This window comes from Halichoerus grypus, chromosome 11, assembly GCF_964656455.1.
Source record: "Halichoerus grypus chromosome 11, mHalGry1.hap1.1, whole genome shotgun sequence".
NCBI lineage: Eukaryota > Metazoa > Chordata > Mammalia > Carnivora > Phocidae > Halichoerus > Halichoerus grypus.
This window is the reverse complement of record NC_135722.1, coordinates 26466207-26482432: the sequence shown is the minus strand read 5'-3', so window position 1 is coordinate 26482432 and position 16226 is coordinate 26466207. Positions and strand designations below refer to the sequence as shown.

The 16226-nt window shown below is 38.4% G+C and overlaps 1 long non-coding RNA gene across 2 annotated transcripts in view; it reads right to left on the bottom strand.

Annotated features, from left to right (window-relative positions):
- LOC144379426 (uncharacterized) overlaps positions 1–16226 on the bottom strand; it is a 34471-nt gene that overhangs the window by 10890 nt on the left and 7355 nt on the right. The window contains exons 1-2 of one of the 2 annotated variants that reach the window (XR_013442379.1): positions 7618–7902; positions 5090–5159 (exon numbers count right to left, since the gene is read on the bottom strand). The exons of the other annotated variant lie outside the window; for it this stretch is intronic. This is a non-coding gene — a long non-coding RNA (uncharacterized LOC144379426). Of the gene's footprint in view, positions 1–5089; positions 5160–7617; positions 7903–16226 lie in introns of those variants that run through there. 2 annotated transcript variants of the gene reach the window in all.

Below are 16226 nucleotides of genomic sequence, written 5' to 3'. Positions count from 1 at the left end.
AAAAGTCTTTTTAAAGCCACCTACATTACCTATAAAAATTTTACCACTATGGGGCACCTGGCTGGCTCAGTCGATGGAGCATACAACTCTTAATCTTGAGGTCGTGAGTTCAAGCCCCACTTTGGGTGTAGAGATTACTTTAAAAAAAAAAAAATACCATTAATCATACCTTGACTTTACATAAGGACTATTTTCTCATGTAACTTTACACTCTGCCCTTATTTTAATTCTCTTTAAGAGGTCAGAGGCAGGGGGTACCTGGGTGGCTCAGTCGGTTAAGCGTCCGCCTTCGGCTCAGGTCATGATCCCAGGGTCCTGGATCGAGCCCCGCTTCAGGCTTCCTGCTCAGTGAGGAGCCTGCTACTTCCTCTCCCTCAGCCCCACCCCCACCCCGCCCCAACTCATGCTCTCTCTCTTTGGCTCTGTTCTCGCTCTCAAATAAATAAATAAAATCTTAAAAAAAAAAAAGGTCAGAGGCAAACTCTACTTTCCTCACTTTGTAGCAATCAGACTAAGGCATAAAAGTATAACTTGCCCTAAATCTAACATCTTGGTGAGAGCTAGGTTTAGAAGGAGCAAGCACACTTTTCCAGGCCCATCTCATACCTATAGAATTATGCTATCTCAAATTATGAAGAACAGGGGGGCGCCTGGGTGGCTCAGTTGTTAAGCGTCTGCCTTCGGCTCAGGTCATGATCCCAGGGTCCTGGGATCGAGCCCCACATCGGGCTCCCTGCTCTGCGGGAAGCCTGCTTCTCCCTCTCCCACTCCCCTTATTTGTGTTCCCTCTCTCGCTGTTTCTCTGTCAAATAAATAAATAAAATATTTTTAAAAAAAAATTATGAAGAACAGGGATCTTATTAATTCTAGGTCTGTATGAGAAATTTATGACCATCTGTCATTTACACGTAAATGTATATAGGTTTATATTACATATATATGTATACGTACATGTATTCTCACACACATGTATTTCTTAGGATGAATAGAAATATAAGACAGGGGCACTTGGCTGGCTCAGTTGGAGGAGTATGCGACTCTTGATCTCGGGGTCCTAAGTTCAAGCCCCACATTGAATGTACAGGTTACTTAAATAAATAAACTTAAAAAAAAAGGAAATATAAGACAGGATGAATCTCTTATTGAATCATAATTTGAAATATTCCTTGAACTTGGTTACTACCACTGACTCATAAGAGTCTAATTGCAAAGCTAGCCTTAGAACCTATAACAACCCCTCTCCCAGCAGTAGCCTAGATTTGTTAAATGCCATCACTTAGCATAAAACTGTTGCTCTAACTTGAATTAATCTAGAATTCATCATTAAGATTGTGAAATCACTGGTGTTTGTAGAACATCTATGTCGAGCTCATAATACTTTACACAAAGGAAAATGTGATATGAGACTACACCAAAATAAAAAGCCTCTACACAGCAAAGGAAACCATGAACAAAACAAAAAGACAACCTACTGAATGGGAGGTGTTTGCAAATGATACTCCAATAAGGAGTGAATATCCAAAATACATAAAGAGTTTATACAACTCAACACTGAACAATCGAATTTAAAAATGGACAGAGGGGAGCGCCTGGGTGGTTCAGTCGTTAAGTGTCTGCCTTCGGCTCAGGTCATGATCCCAGGGTCCTGGGATCAAGCCCCGCATTGGGCTCCCTGCTCCGCGGGAAGCCTGCTTCTCCCTCTCCCACTCCCCCTGCTTGTGTTCCCTCTCTCGCTGTGTCTCTCTCTGTCAAAAAATAAATTAAGAAAAAAAAATGGACAGAGGAATTGAATAGACATTTTTCCAAAGGACATACAGATGGCCAATAGACACATGAAAAGATGCTCAACATCACTTATCATCAGAGAAATGCAAATCACAACCACAATGAGATATCACCTTATACTTGTCATAATGGCTAGTATCAAAAAGACAAGAAATAACAAGTGTTAACAAGGCTGTGGAGTAAAAGGAACCTTGTGCACTGTTGGTGGGGGATGTAAATTAGTGTAGTCACTGTGGAAAAGAGTACAGAGGTTCCTCAAAAAATTAAAAATAGAAATACCAAATGATCCAGTAATTCCACTACTGGGTATTTACCCAAAGAAAATGAAAACACTAATTCAAAAAGATACATGCACCCCTATGTTTATTGCAGCATTATTTATAATAGCCAAGACATGGGAGCAACACAGGTGTCTATCAACAGATGGATAAAGAAGATGTGGTGTATATATAATGGAGTATCACTCAACCGTAAAAAAAAGGTTGAGATCATTTATGACAACATGGATGGACTGAGAGTATTATGCTCAGTGAAATAAGTCAGAAGGAGAAAGACAAATACCATATGATTTCACTTACAGGTAGAATCTAAGAAATGCAGAGAACAAATTGATGGTTGCCAGAGGGGATGTGGGTGCAGGGAATGGGCAAACTAGATAAAAAGGATTAAAAGGATAAACTTCTAGTTATAAAATAAATAAGTCACAGGGATGAAAAGTACAGCATAGGAAATATAGTCAGTAATATTTAATATTTAATAACATTGGTGACAGATGGTTACTACAGTTATCACAGTGAGCAGCGAGTAATGTATGGAATTGTTGAACCAATGTGTACACCTGAAACTAATATAACATTGTATGTTAATTCCGTAACTGGTAAAAGCTTATAATGATTGAAAGGAAAATATCTTAATATAAAGTTACTGACATGTATTTATTTCTGTCTCATTCACCGTTTTGCATTCCTGTTGTACTTTTGGTAGTGGATTTTTTTGTTTGCTCCGTTTTGTTTGTGCTTCTTCCCCAAGCAACTGATTAGTGTTAACCATTAATTCTATTTTGAGGGGCACCTGGGTGGCTCAGTCATTAAGTGTCTGCTTTCAGCTCGTCATGATCCCAACGTCCTGGGATCGAGCCCTGCATCAAGCCCCACATCGGGCTCTGCAGGGAGCCTGCTTCTCCCTCTCCCACTCCCCCTGCTTGTGTTCCCTCTCTTGCTGTGTCTCTCTCTGTCAAATAAATAAATAAAATCTTTTTAAAAAATCTATTTTGACATAAACTTTATATTTAATTAGATCATTACAACCCCTCCATTACAATCAGAAGATAATGGAATATGGGTATAAAAAGGGAATTGAACTGGAAAAAAGGACAAATATGCATTTAGAAGGTAATACCTTCAGTAAGATATATAATTCTACACAGAATATTCTTTTTTACAAAATTGAAAAAAATCAAAAAGAGCACAAACTGTGTCAAAGTTTTGCATCTGTTAATAATGTGCCCTCTGAGTGAATACAGAGTAGGGTAAAAATTCTTGGAACCATTAAAAACTAGAGCCAACAGTGTCCTCTGTATCTTCAGTTTCCCATTGACCTGTCAAATTTTAACCGATTTTTTCTATTTCTCAGATAATTTATGTGTGTGTATACTTTTCCTCTACGTACAAGAGAATTTTTTGATAAGAAAAGTTTTGTTAGTGTTGCTCAAAAGTTCAATTTTATATTATTCATATTGTTTTTGTTCTAATTGAATGTGAATTACATTTTTATTAGTTATTAGTTTGCTTTGAAATATTATGTATGGCATTTATATCTATTAGAGGAGTATCTAGAATTTCTGTAATTTTTAAAAACTAGAGCCTTTTGTAGATCCTGCCTATGTGGGATTTAGGATCATGTATGACATATATTGATGCCTTCAATGTTCTGTACTATGTGTTTCCACCAACATTTTTGTTGTTGTTTAAAAATGTTTACCTAACAGTTTAAGAGTTTAAGGCAATCCAATACAATATATCAGTATTTTCATTATCTGAAAAAAGCAACCCACTTTTTTTGAATGCACATTTTCCTATAGCCATCATATTTTGGTTTTAATGGATTTCCTATTACAGACACTTTAATACATGTGAATAAACTTTATACTAAATAACAATCTGTTGCTTGTTTCTTTTTTTTTTAATTTTATTTATTTATTTGAGAGAGAGAGTATGAGCAGGGAGAATGGCAGAGGGCGAAGCAAGCTCCCCATTGAACAGGGAGCCCGACACGGAGCTCGATACCAGGGTCCTGGGATCATGACCTGAGCTGAAGGCAGACACAACGACTGAGCCAGCCAAGCCCCTCTATTGCTTGTTTCAATTAAACATTCTTCTTACATACATACAGGGTCCTGGGATCAAGTCTCACATCGGATTCCTTGCTCAGCGGGGAGCCTACTTCTCCCTCTGCCTGCCGCCTCCCCCTGCTTGTGCTCACTTGCTCACTCGCTCTCTCTCTGACAAATAAATAAATAATATATTTTAAAAAATAAAATAAAATATTTTTAAAAAGTAATACTAAGTATCATACACGTAAATAAACTCTGGTTATTATTAAATATTACTTCATGTTAAACATTTAAACCACCTTAAATTTTTTTAGATCCAATTGAGTTATACACAAATGTTAATATTTATACTCCTTAAGGGGAATGAGAAGACAAGCTAGTTACTAGGAGAAAATATTTGCAAAAGATACATCTGATAAAGGACTGCTGTCCAGAGACCCCTGGGTGGCTCAGTCAGTTAAATGTCTGACTCTTGATTTTGGCTCAAGTCATGATCTCAGAGTCATGGGATCGAGCCCTGCGTCAGGCTCCGTGCTCAGTGCGGAGTCTGCTTGTCTGTCTCCCCTCTGCTCCTCCCCCCACTCTCTCTCTCTTTCTCTCAAATTAATAAAATCTTAAAAAAAAAAAAGACTGTTGTCCAAATTATACAAAGAACTCTTAAAATTCAACAATAAGAAAACTAACAATCAGATTTTTTAAATGGGCAAAAGACCTGAATAGACACCTCACCAAAGAAGATGTATGGATGACACGTAAGGAGGTCAACATCGTATGTCATTAGAGAATTGCAAATGAAATCAACAAAGAGTTACCATTACACAACTATTAAAATGGTCAAAATCTATAGCACAAATACTAAATGTTGGTGTGGATGTGGAGCAGCAGGAACTCTCATTTATTGCTGGTTGAAATACAAAATGGTACACTTTCAAAGACAGTTCAGCAGTTTCTTAGAAAACTAAATATTCTTACCATTTGATCCAGCAATCATGCTCCTTGGTTTTTACCCAAATGAGCTGAAAACTTACATCCACACAAAAACCTGCAAATAGATGTTTATAGCAGCTTTACTTATAATTGCCAAAACTTGGAAACAGCAAAGATGTCCTTCAATAGGCAAATAAACCATGGTACTTTAAGATAATGGAATATTATTCAATGCTAAAAAAAACAATGAGCTATCAAGCCATGAAAAGACATGATGGAAACTTAAATGCATGTTACTAAGTGAAAGAAGCCAATCTGAAAAGTCTACATACTGTATGATTCCAATTATATGACATTCTGGAAAGGCAAAACTATAGGAATAGTACAAAGATCAGTGGTTGTCAGGGATGGGGGTGCATATTTGGAGCAGAGGGTATTTCTAGGACAATTAAACTACTCTGTAGGATACTATAATGGTGAATACATTTCATTGCATGTTTGTCCAAATCCATAAATTGCACAACACCAAGAGTGAACTGTAAGGTAAACTGTGGACTTTGGGTGATAATGATGTGTCAGTGTAGGTTCATCTATTAAAACAAATGTACCACTGTGGTGTAGGATGTTGATAGTGGGGGATATTGTTCATGGAAGGGGGACAGAGGGTATTGGGAACTCTCTCTACTTTCCAATTGATTTTGCTCTGAACCTAAAACTGCTCTAAAAAGTAAAGTTTATTAATAGAAAAAAATAATTTTAAGACAAAATGTTTTCCTAGGGCCAACTGAAAGTTTTTTAAATACTTTTTTATATGCTCTTGAAGATTAGGGAAAAAAGAATGAATTGGTTTAGTAATTATTTTTGTGTAATATTTTACTAGGCAAAGCCTATAAGTGAAATTTCAAGGGGTTCAAAAATATATCCTAGATTTTGATTCCTGTGAAAAGATTGTGAAAGAAACACAAACTTTTAAAAACTACTTGGAATAGCCAATCATCTAAAGGAAGAACCTGTCCTAAGAGTTCAGTGAATATGTTTCCAACAGAGACACTGATTTGGAGAAGGAGAACTTTGGGGACTAAAACCATAAAGATTTCGGAGGTGGGGTTGATTAGAGACACCCTTACAAAGTTAACTCAGTATTATCTACAATCCGTTGCTGACTCCAAGCATATTTTTCTCATTCAGGGACTGGAAGAAATGATGTAGGGGTCACTGTTAAATTGGTTAGGAGTCAGGTCTAAAAACAGAAGCCTGGGGGTGCCTGGGTGGTTTAGTTGTTTAAGTGTCTGACTTCGGCTCAGGTCATGATCCCAAGGTCCTGGGATCTAGCCCCGTGTCGGGCTCCCTGCTCAGTGAGGAGTCTGCTTATCCCTCTCCCTCTGGTCCTGCCTCCACCCCACGCAAGCTCACTCTCTTTCTTTCACTCTCTCTCAAATAAATAAAATCTTTAAAAGATAGAAGCCTGAACTCTAGTTCAGTCACAAAAACTTGAGGTGCCTGGCTGAACTCTAGAAAGTCACAAAAATGTGGGGTGCCTGGCTGACTTAAGAGCATGTAGACTCTTGATCTTGAGGTTGTGAGTTTGAGCCCCATGTTGGGCAGAGTTTACTTAAAAAAAGAAAAAAAGGGGGGGGGCACCTGGGTGGCTCAGTCGTTAAGCATCTGCCTTCGGCTCAGGTCATGATCCCAGGGTCCTGGGATGGAGCCCCGCATCGGGCTCCCTGCTCTGCGGGAGGCCTGCTTCTCCCTCTCCCACTCCCCCTGCTTGTGTTCCCTCTCTCGCTGTCTCTCTCTCTGTCAAATAAATAAATAAAATCTTTAAAAAAAAAAAAAAGGAAAAAAGTAAGTCACAAAAACTTGATTCAAATTGGCCTATAAAACTGGGAAGTCTGGGGTAAGAACAGTCCTCAGGGACTTGATATCTCAAGTTCTTCTAAACTAAGCTTGTCTGTGTTAATACTTTCTTACTGCACACAGACTTTCTCCATATCAACGGAAGGGTACAGCCACAGCCTTACATCATACCTGCTCAGTGACGGCAGAGAAGAGATTCTCTCTCACCCAAAGCCCGCATATTAAATAATTGGCCAAGTGTGGGTCATAGGACCTCACCTGGTCCAATTCATGAGCAGGTCTGGTTCATGTGCCCATCTTGGATCCAGAGTGCAGCATATTACGACTGGAAGTTGGGGAGAGACAGTTCCCCAAAAGACGTTGATGCTGTTACTAAATCAGGGGCAAATAGATGTTGAGCAGGAAAACCAGCAGCTCTCTACATCACACATTGAAAATCATCCTAAGACACGTGGCAAGACCAATCAGAATTTTTTGTACCAAACCAGATGAGGTGGGGCAGGGGCTAACCAGTCCAAAACCAAGAGGACGGTCAGAAAGAAGGCTAGTGGACGGTAGCCCTAACCTCATTTACATTTCAAACCCATTAACACTTGTTGAGCACTGTAGTGGTTTTCTCTTGCTGCATAACAAATTACCACGAATTTAGTGCCTTCAAACAACACACATTTATCATCCCACAGTAACTATGAGTCAAGAGTGTAGGCACAGCTTACCAAGGTCCTCCTCTCTGGGTCTGACAAGAATGCAGACAAGGCATTGTGAAGGCTGCAGTCTCCTCTGCAGGCTTCCATGCACAAGAATCCACTTTCAGGCTCACTCAGGTTGTTGACAGAATTCATTTCCTTGCCTCTGTAGGACCGAAGGCCCTTATAGGCTGGAAGCGAAAGGCCAACCTCAGCTACAGAGTCTACTTGCAGTTTCTAGAAACTGCATGCAGCTCCCTCCACATAGGATTCATCAACATGGCCACTTTATCAAGCCGGCAAAGAGATCTCTGGAGTGTGTCTGTTAGCAAAACGAAGCCTTATGTCATGTAACACAATCCTAACAGTGATATCCCATTTCCTTTGCTATTTTCTATTGGTTAGAACAAAGTCACAAGTTCCACCAGCACGCAAGGGGAGGAGAGTTACAAAAGTGTGAATACCAGAAGTGAGGAATCTTTCTCCATATCCCTTGATACGGAGAAAGGATCACCTTATGGTCTGTATATCATTAGTATCCATCATGCGCCAGTTCCTAGGCCAAATACTGTCCCTATGATCTTTCAGTTCATATAAGCATGTTAGAAAGTCTTTCAGTTATAAAGTGTTATTAAATGTGAGTTAACACCTAATACTAATATTATGTTTCTTGAAAACTTTGTAATGTCTCATTATTTACCATTTTCATTCATCTTGTTCATTTTCCTACAATTCCTAACATGAAATAGTCTTGAACAGGTTAAAGTGCTTATATCAAAGACAATAACATTGAGAACAATTTCGGGAAATTGGTCCTATTCCTTAGCCAAGGCATACCCAAAGGAAAAGGAACTAAAAAAGAGTGGGTTAAACTCTAGTCCTTGCATGCCTCTGAATGTCTTCTTTACTCTCACATTTAATTTATAATTTGGCTGTCTGTAGTATTCTAGGTTAAAAATAATTTTCCTGGGGCGCCTGGGTGGCTCAGTCGTTAAGTGTCTGCCTTCGGCTCAGGTCTTGATCCCAGGGTCCTGGGATCAAGCCCCGCATCGGGCTCCCTGCTCGGCGGGAAGCCTGCTTCTCCCTCTCCCATTCCACTTGCTTGTGTTCCCTCTCTCGCTGTGTCTCTCTCTGTCAAATAAATAAAATCTTAAAAAAAAAAAAAAGTCATTTTCCTTGGCATATTACAGATATTGCTCTAATATCTTCTAGTATCTGATTGCCATTAAGAATTCTAATAGCTTTCGGGGCGCCTGGGTGGCTCAGTTGGTTAAGCGACTGCCTTCGGCTCAGGTCATGATCCTGGAGTCCCTGGATCGAGTCCCGCATCGGGCTCCCTGCTCGGCAGGGAGCCTGCTTCTCCCTCTGACCCTCCCCCATCTCATGTGCTCTCTCTCATTCTCTCTGTCTCAAATAAATAAATAAAATCTTTAAAAAAAAAAAAAAAAAAGAATTCTAATAGCTTTCTTGGCCTATCTGGCTAGTTTAGTCGGTGGAGCATGCAACTCATGATCTCAGTGTCATGAGTTTGAGCCCCACATTGGGTGTAGAGATTACTTAAAAATAAAATCTAAAAAAAAAAAAAAAAAGAATTCTAATAGCATCCTGATTCAATTCTTTTACATATGACCTTTTATTTCCAATAGAACCTTCTTTTCCCCTTAAACAATGAAAATTTATTTTCTTACAATTCTGGAGGATAGAAGCCTTGAGAACAAGATCAGCAAGTTGATTTCCTCTGAGGCCTCTCTACTTGGCCTGTAGATGGCCCTCTTCTCTCCACATTTATATATGGCCTTCCCTTGGTATATGTCTGGGTCTTAATCTCTTCTTAGAAGGACACCAGTCATATTGGATTAGGGCCCAGCCTGCCCTCATGTTTCCTTAGCTACCTCTGTAAAGACCCGATCTTCAAATCTAGCCATATACTTAGGTACTGAGGGTCAGGGCTTCAACATCTCAATTTTGGGAAGATACAATTCAGCCCATAACACTGGTCTCCCTGTTTTTGTTCTTGTCTCCTAAAGTCTAGTTTCCATCCTCTGGAAACTTTTCAAATTTTTTTACCCCTGGTGATCTCCAATTCACAATTCTGAGCCTTGATATGTTTTTATTTATTGTTCATGGCATCTAATGCCTCCTTTCAAAATAGAAATCTGTGTCTCCCCCCACCCCCCAAATCTAGAAAATCTTCATGTGTAATTTTTGGCAACTTTTTTCTACTTGCTTCTTCTACTTTTTGTGTGATTCCTAATGGTTGAATATTGGACTTCCTTAATTGATCCACTTTTTTTCCATTTATTTATCCAATTATTCTACTTTCTGCATAAGTTCTTATACTTTAATTTTCAACTCTATTAAATTTTAACTTTTTAAAGATTTTTTTTAAGACATTTATTTATTTGAGAGAGAGAGAGAGCATGAGCAGGGCGGGGCAGGCTGAGGAAGAGGGAAAGAGAATCTCAAGCAGATTTTGGCTGAGCGTGGAGCCCCACAAGGGACTCAATCCCACAACCCTGAGATCAGGACCTTAGCTGAAGCCAAGAGTTGGACACTTAACCAACTGTGCCACCCAGATGCACCTAACTTTTTAAAGATTTTATTTTTCTATGTAATCTCTATTCCCAATATGGGGCTTGAACTCACAACCCTGAGGTCAAGAGTCACATGCTCTACTGACTGAGCCAGCCAGGTACCCCAAATTCTAACTTTTTTAGATTGTCATTGTTTTCAGTTTCCAAGAGCATTCTTTTATTCTCTGATTTTTTTTACATTTATAACAACTTTACTGGTGTATAATTTACATGCCATAAAATGAAGCCATCTTCGGTGAGCAGTTCCACAAATTTTAACAAATGTAGACACCAATGTAACAATCATCCCAACTGCAGAAATTGCCCATCTGTCCCTTTACTGTCAGTTTCCTGACTCTCCAGCCTCAGGCTACCTGTGATCTACTTTCTATTAGTATAGATTAGTTTCACCTATACTAGTATTTTACATAAATCAAATCATATGACATGTATTCTCTAGTGTCTGGTTTCTTTCATTCGGCAGAATATTGTTGCATATATTAGTAGTTTGTTTCTCTTTATTGTTGAATAGTATTTTATTGCATTGATATTTATTTATTCACTTGCTGATGAGCATTTGTGAATAAAGCTACTATGAACATTCATATATGAGTCTTGGTGTGGACTTATACTTCCAATTCTTTGGGGCAAATACCTAGGAGAAGAATTGCTGGTAATAGGCGGGTGTATGTTTAACTTTATAAGAAACTACCAAATTGTTTTTCAAAGTGGTGGAACCATTTTACACTCCCAGCAGGAATGTATGGAGGTTCCGATGGCTCCACATCCTTGCTAATGCTTGCTATTACCAGTCTTTTAATTTTATGCACTCTGGTAGGTGTGCTGCGGTATTTCATTGTAGTTTTAATTTGCATTTTCCTGATGACTGATGATATTGAATATCTTGTTATATGCTTATTAGCCATTCATGTAACTTCTTTTATTAAGTATTTGTTCAAATCTGTGGCCATTTTTTAAATTGGCTTGTTTATCTTCTTACTTTTGAGTTAAAGGGTTCTCTATATATTCCGGATATAAGTCCTTTATCAGGTATGTGCTTAGCAAATATTTTCTCTTAGGTCATGGCTTGCCTTTTCATTTTCTTAACAGTGTCTTTCAAAGAGTAGAAGAGTTCAATTATCAGCTTTTCTTTTAATGTTCATTGTTTTTTATGTGTGTGTATCTTGCCAAGAAATTATTATCTGCCCCACAGTTGTAAAGATTTCCTTCCATGTTTTCTTCTAGACATTTTATAGTTTCAGCTTTTATATGTAGGTCTAATTTTTTGTGTATATGAAGTTAGGATCAAGATTCCTTTTCCCCCCGCATTGAACTATGCAGTTGTTTTAGCAGGATTTATTTAAAAGGTTATCTTTTCCCCCACCAAATTATCTAAATTATCTCGGAGACTTTGTTGAAAATCAATTGATGATATATTTGGGGTTCTCTGTTTTGTTCCATTGGTCTCTGTCTATCCTTATGCCAATACCATACTGTTTTGCTTGCTGTAGCTTTGTAGTAAGTCTTGAAAATAAGTAGTATAAGTCCTCCAACTTTATTCTTTCCCTGAATTACCTTGGCTATTCAAGGTACTTTGCATTTCCATATATATTTTAGAATCAGGTTGTCAACTTCTAAATCAAAATACTTCTGGGAATTTTACTGGGGTTGCATTAAATTTATAGAAAAATTTAAAGAGAATCAACCTCTTAACGATGGTGAGTCCTCCAGTACATAATATATTTTTCAAGATATTGAGGCCTTATAAATTTCTCTTAGCAATGTTCATAAGTCCCAGTGTATAAGTGTTGCATATATTTTGTTAAATTCATCTTTAAGTAGTTCATGTATTTTTATACTATTCCAAATGGTATTTTAAAAATTTAATTTCCAACTCCTGGGTATATACCCAAGAGAATTAAAAATATACACTCACACAAAAACTTGTGTACAAATATTCATAGCAGCATTATTCATAATAATCAAAAAGTGGAAACACCCAAATGTCCATCAACTTATGAATGAATACACAAACGTGGTGTGTCCATGCCATGGAATATTATTCAGTGGTAAAAAGGCACAAAACATGGATATATGCTACAACATGGATGAACCTTGAAAACATTATGCTAAGTGGAAGAAGTTAGACACAAAAAGGCCACACATAGCAGGGGCCGCCACTCTTGAAAACAGTATGGAGGTTCCTAAAAAAATAAAAAATAGAACTACCCTATGACCCAGCAATTGCACTACTAGGTATTTATCCAAAGGATACAAAAATACTGGTTCAAAGGGGCACACACACCCCAATGTTTATAGCAGCATTATCAACAATAGCCAAACTATGGAAAGAGTCCAAATGTCCATGGACTGATGAATGGATAAAGAAGATGTGGTTTACATAAACAATGGAATATCACTCAGCCATCAAAAAAGAATGAAATCTTGCCATTTGCAACGGCATGGATGATGCTACAGTACATTACGCTAAGTGAAATAAGTCAGTCAGAGAAAGACGAATACCGTATGATTCCACTCATGTGGAATTTAAGAAAGAAAACAGATGAACATAGGGGAAGGGGAAAAAAAGAGAGGGAAATAAACCATAAGAATCTCTTAACTATAGAGAATGAACTGAGAGTTGATGGAGGGCGGTGGGCGGAGGATGGGCTAGTGGGTGATGGGCATTAAGGAGGGCACTCGTTGTGATGAACACTGGTGTTATTTAGTGATGAATCACTAAATTCTTCTCCTAGAGCCAATATAACCTTATATGTTGACTAACTAGAATTTAAATAAAAACTTGAAACAAACAAGCAAAAAGGCCACACATAGTATATGATTCCATTTATGTGAAATGTCCAGAATAGGCAAATCCAAAGAGACAGCAGATTAGAGGCTATCAGGGGTTAGAGGAAAGAGGGACTGGGGAGTGTTTGCCGATGGATATGAGGGATTTTGGGGGAGGGATATAAATGTTCTAGAATGAGATAGTGGTGATGGCTGCACAATCTTATGAATATACTAAAACCCACTGAACTGTATACTTTAAAATGGTGAATTTTATGTTTGAGAATTATGTCTCAATTTTTAAAAATCTCCTTTTCCAATTGTTTATTGTTACTATATAGAAATATAATTTTTAAAAATTTATTGACCTTGTATCCTGTGATCTTGCTAAATACAATTATTCTACTTTTTACAAGTAAATTCCATAGGATTTTCTATGACATAATCATGACATTCCCAAAGAGAATTTTACGTTTTTATTTATATTTTCCTCACCTTATTGCACTGGCTAAACCTCTAGTGCAAGGTTAAATAAAATGGTGTATGGAAGAAAGAGAGAGTGAAAGAAAATGTGGCAAATGTTAACATTTATGAAATGTTAATGAATGATATAAAGGTATTCTTCATATTATTCTTTGACCTTCTTTATGTCAAAATAAAAAGTTTAAGGAAAACCCCAAAACTATGTGCCAAGCACTGCTCTAAGCATGTATGAAATTATTTAATCCTCTCAACACTTCTGTGAAGCAGCTATTACTACCCAGTTTTACAAAAGAGGAAACTGAGACACAGAAAGGTTAAGTAGCTTACCCAACGTCACACAGTAAGCAGCAGAAGCAGTATTCAAATCAAAGAAGCCTAGCTCCAGAGTCTATGCTCTTAACCTCTCTGCTGTTCTGTCTCTCCAAAGAGTACCTCTTTAGTTTTTGTTTTGTTTACAAAGACATTCATAGGTACTCTCATCATGTCAGCCGCTCTAACTTATTTCATTTCTATTAGGTTAAGTTTCTTAACTGGAATTCCTCTTAACCTCAGGTTTTTGTTTTGTTTGTTTATTCATTATAAATCGGGACAGCTGGAGAAGAACCACTGAACTTTATTGACTTCGATAGGTAAGTGTCTGAAAAAATTGGTAGGCAATTTTTGGTAGTTGGTAGGCATCTCTAATCAAGATGGCACAGATGATGAGGATGCTCAGGTCACAAGGATGCCTCAGATAGGGCTTGGGGCAAAGGGACTTAGGTCTAAAACTAACTGTAAAGAGAAAAGGGCCCAGTTGTGATTCTAAGCTCCTCAATATTATAAAGCAAACTGCACAAGTGTGGTTGCTGTGACCTTAGTTTCAACAAGGTAAAAGGATCCATGCGTTCATGCTGACGTGGGTACACACAACATAGGGTTCTCATGGACTGTGGGTGAAAGACAAATAATTGATACACTTTTTCTGAAAAATAATTTGACAATATGCATCAAGGACATGAAGGAGCATTGAGGAGCATTTGTGTTCCATGACAAAGAAAGTTCACTTCGAGGAATGTCCCTTAAAGCATCAAAGGGATTACATATTTTTAGAAAGTTGCTCATTATAGTGTAAAAACTAAAAAATTGGAAATGAATGTCCAACAACAGATGAAGACTTAGTTGAATTATGGCATTCCAATATAGCAGACCATGATGTAGCTATTGGAACTTTAACAAAATCAGAAAACTATTATAGATAAAATTTTAGCACCAAGAGTTAACCAGCCACCTTCGCATTTCCTGAATATCAGCAACTCTTACTTTTGGGTCCTGTTTTTACTTTCTACCTGGGCTCTAGCTACTTGTGTAGCCCCAGAGTTTGGAAACCATCTTCCTAGAGTCCTCAGAGTTTGTTTTTTTTTTTTTTTTTTCAAAGATTTTATTTATTTATTCATAAGAGACAGAGAGAGAGAGAGACAGAGGGAGAAGCAGGCTCCCCGCTGAGCAGGGAGCCTGATGCGGGACTCGATCCCAGGACCCTGGGATCATGACCTAAGCCGAAGGCAGACGCTTAACCATCTGAGCCACCCAGGCACCCAGGCCTCAGAGTTTTATAAGGTGTGTTGGTAGTTGGGCATGGGGAGCAAGGGAGAGGGCCAGCAAGACTCAAGATTCCCTTCTTATCAGTATTATAAACTAAGGGAGCATGTAAGCTTTTGTTTGAAGAACTATAGTGTTTCTTAAAAAAAGATCTAAGGGGCGCCTGGGTGGCTCAGTCGTGAGGCGTCTGCCTTCGGCTTGGGTCATGATCCCAGGGTCCTGGGATTGAGTCCCACATCAGGCTCCCTGCTCGCTGGGAAGCCTGCTTCTCCCTCTCCCACTCCCCCTGCTTGTGTTCCTGCTCTCACTGTCTCTCTGTCAAATAAAAAAATCTTTAAAAAAAAAGAAAAGAAAAAAAATAAAAATAAAAAAAGACCTAAGCTCACTTGTTTCACACTTTATATTAATAAGCTTTTTGGGATTGTTTGTCCCTGTTCTGACCTCCTGAAGATGTTTTTATTTATTTACTTATTCATTCATTCATTTATTTATTTATTTTTAAGATTTTATTGATTTATTTTATTTATTTTTATTTATTTGAGAGAGAGAATGAGAGAGAGTATGAGAGGGGAGAGGGTCAGAGGGAGCAGCAGATTCCCTGCTTGCAGGGAGCCCAATGCGGGACTCGATCCTGAACTCCAGGATCATGACCTGAGCTGAAGGCAGTTGCTTAACCAACTGAGCCACCCAGGTGCCCCTGAAGATGCTTTTAGAATGTAGCTTTTAGCACTTTTCACAACACTCCTTCACTCCACCTTGTCCCCTAAGCCAATCCCTACCTGACAGGAGAAGATTCAATAACTACCTTGACTTGGGGACACTTACGAAAAGACATACATAAAAATTTAAAGCACTAACATTAAGTAGTTATATCAAATAATAGTATAAGACATGTTTCCCCAAAAACAGAACCTGAGAAATTATTTGAATGCGGGTAGTTAATTGGGAGGCAGCAAGAATGACAGAGGAGGGAGTGAGACTGGACAGGAGGACGAGCCAAAGGGCATTATTATCAAAGTTGCCATTGTTAGCAACAAGAGCTCCCTTCCATGAGGACCACTGAGAAGGGCACAGAATGCCTCCCATGGCAGCCCACCTGGAAGCCGGGAGGCTGATCCATTGACTTCTGTTCTCCATTGATTAAGGGTTTCTCCTGATGGGGAGATGCAAACTTCTCTACCTTCCAGAGAGCTCCAGTGGTGTCATAAAAAGCAG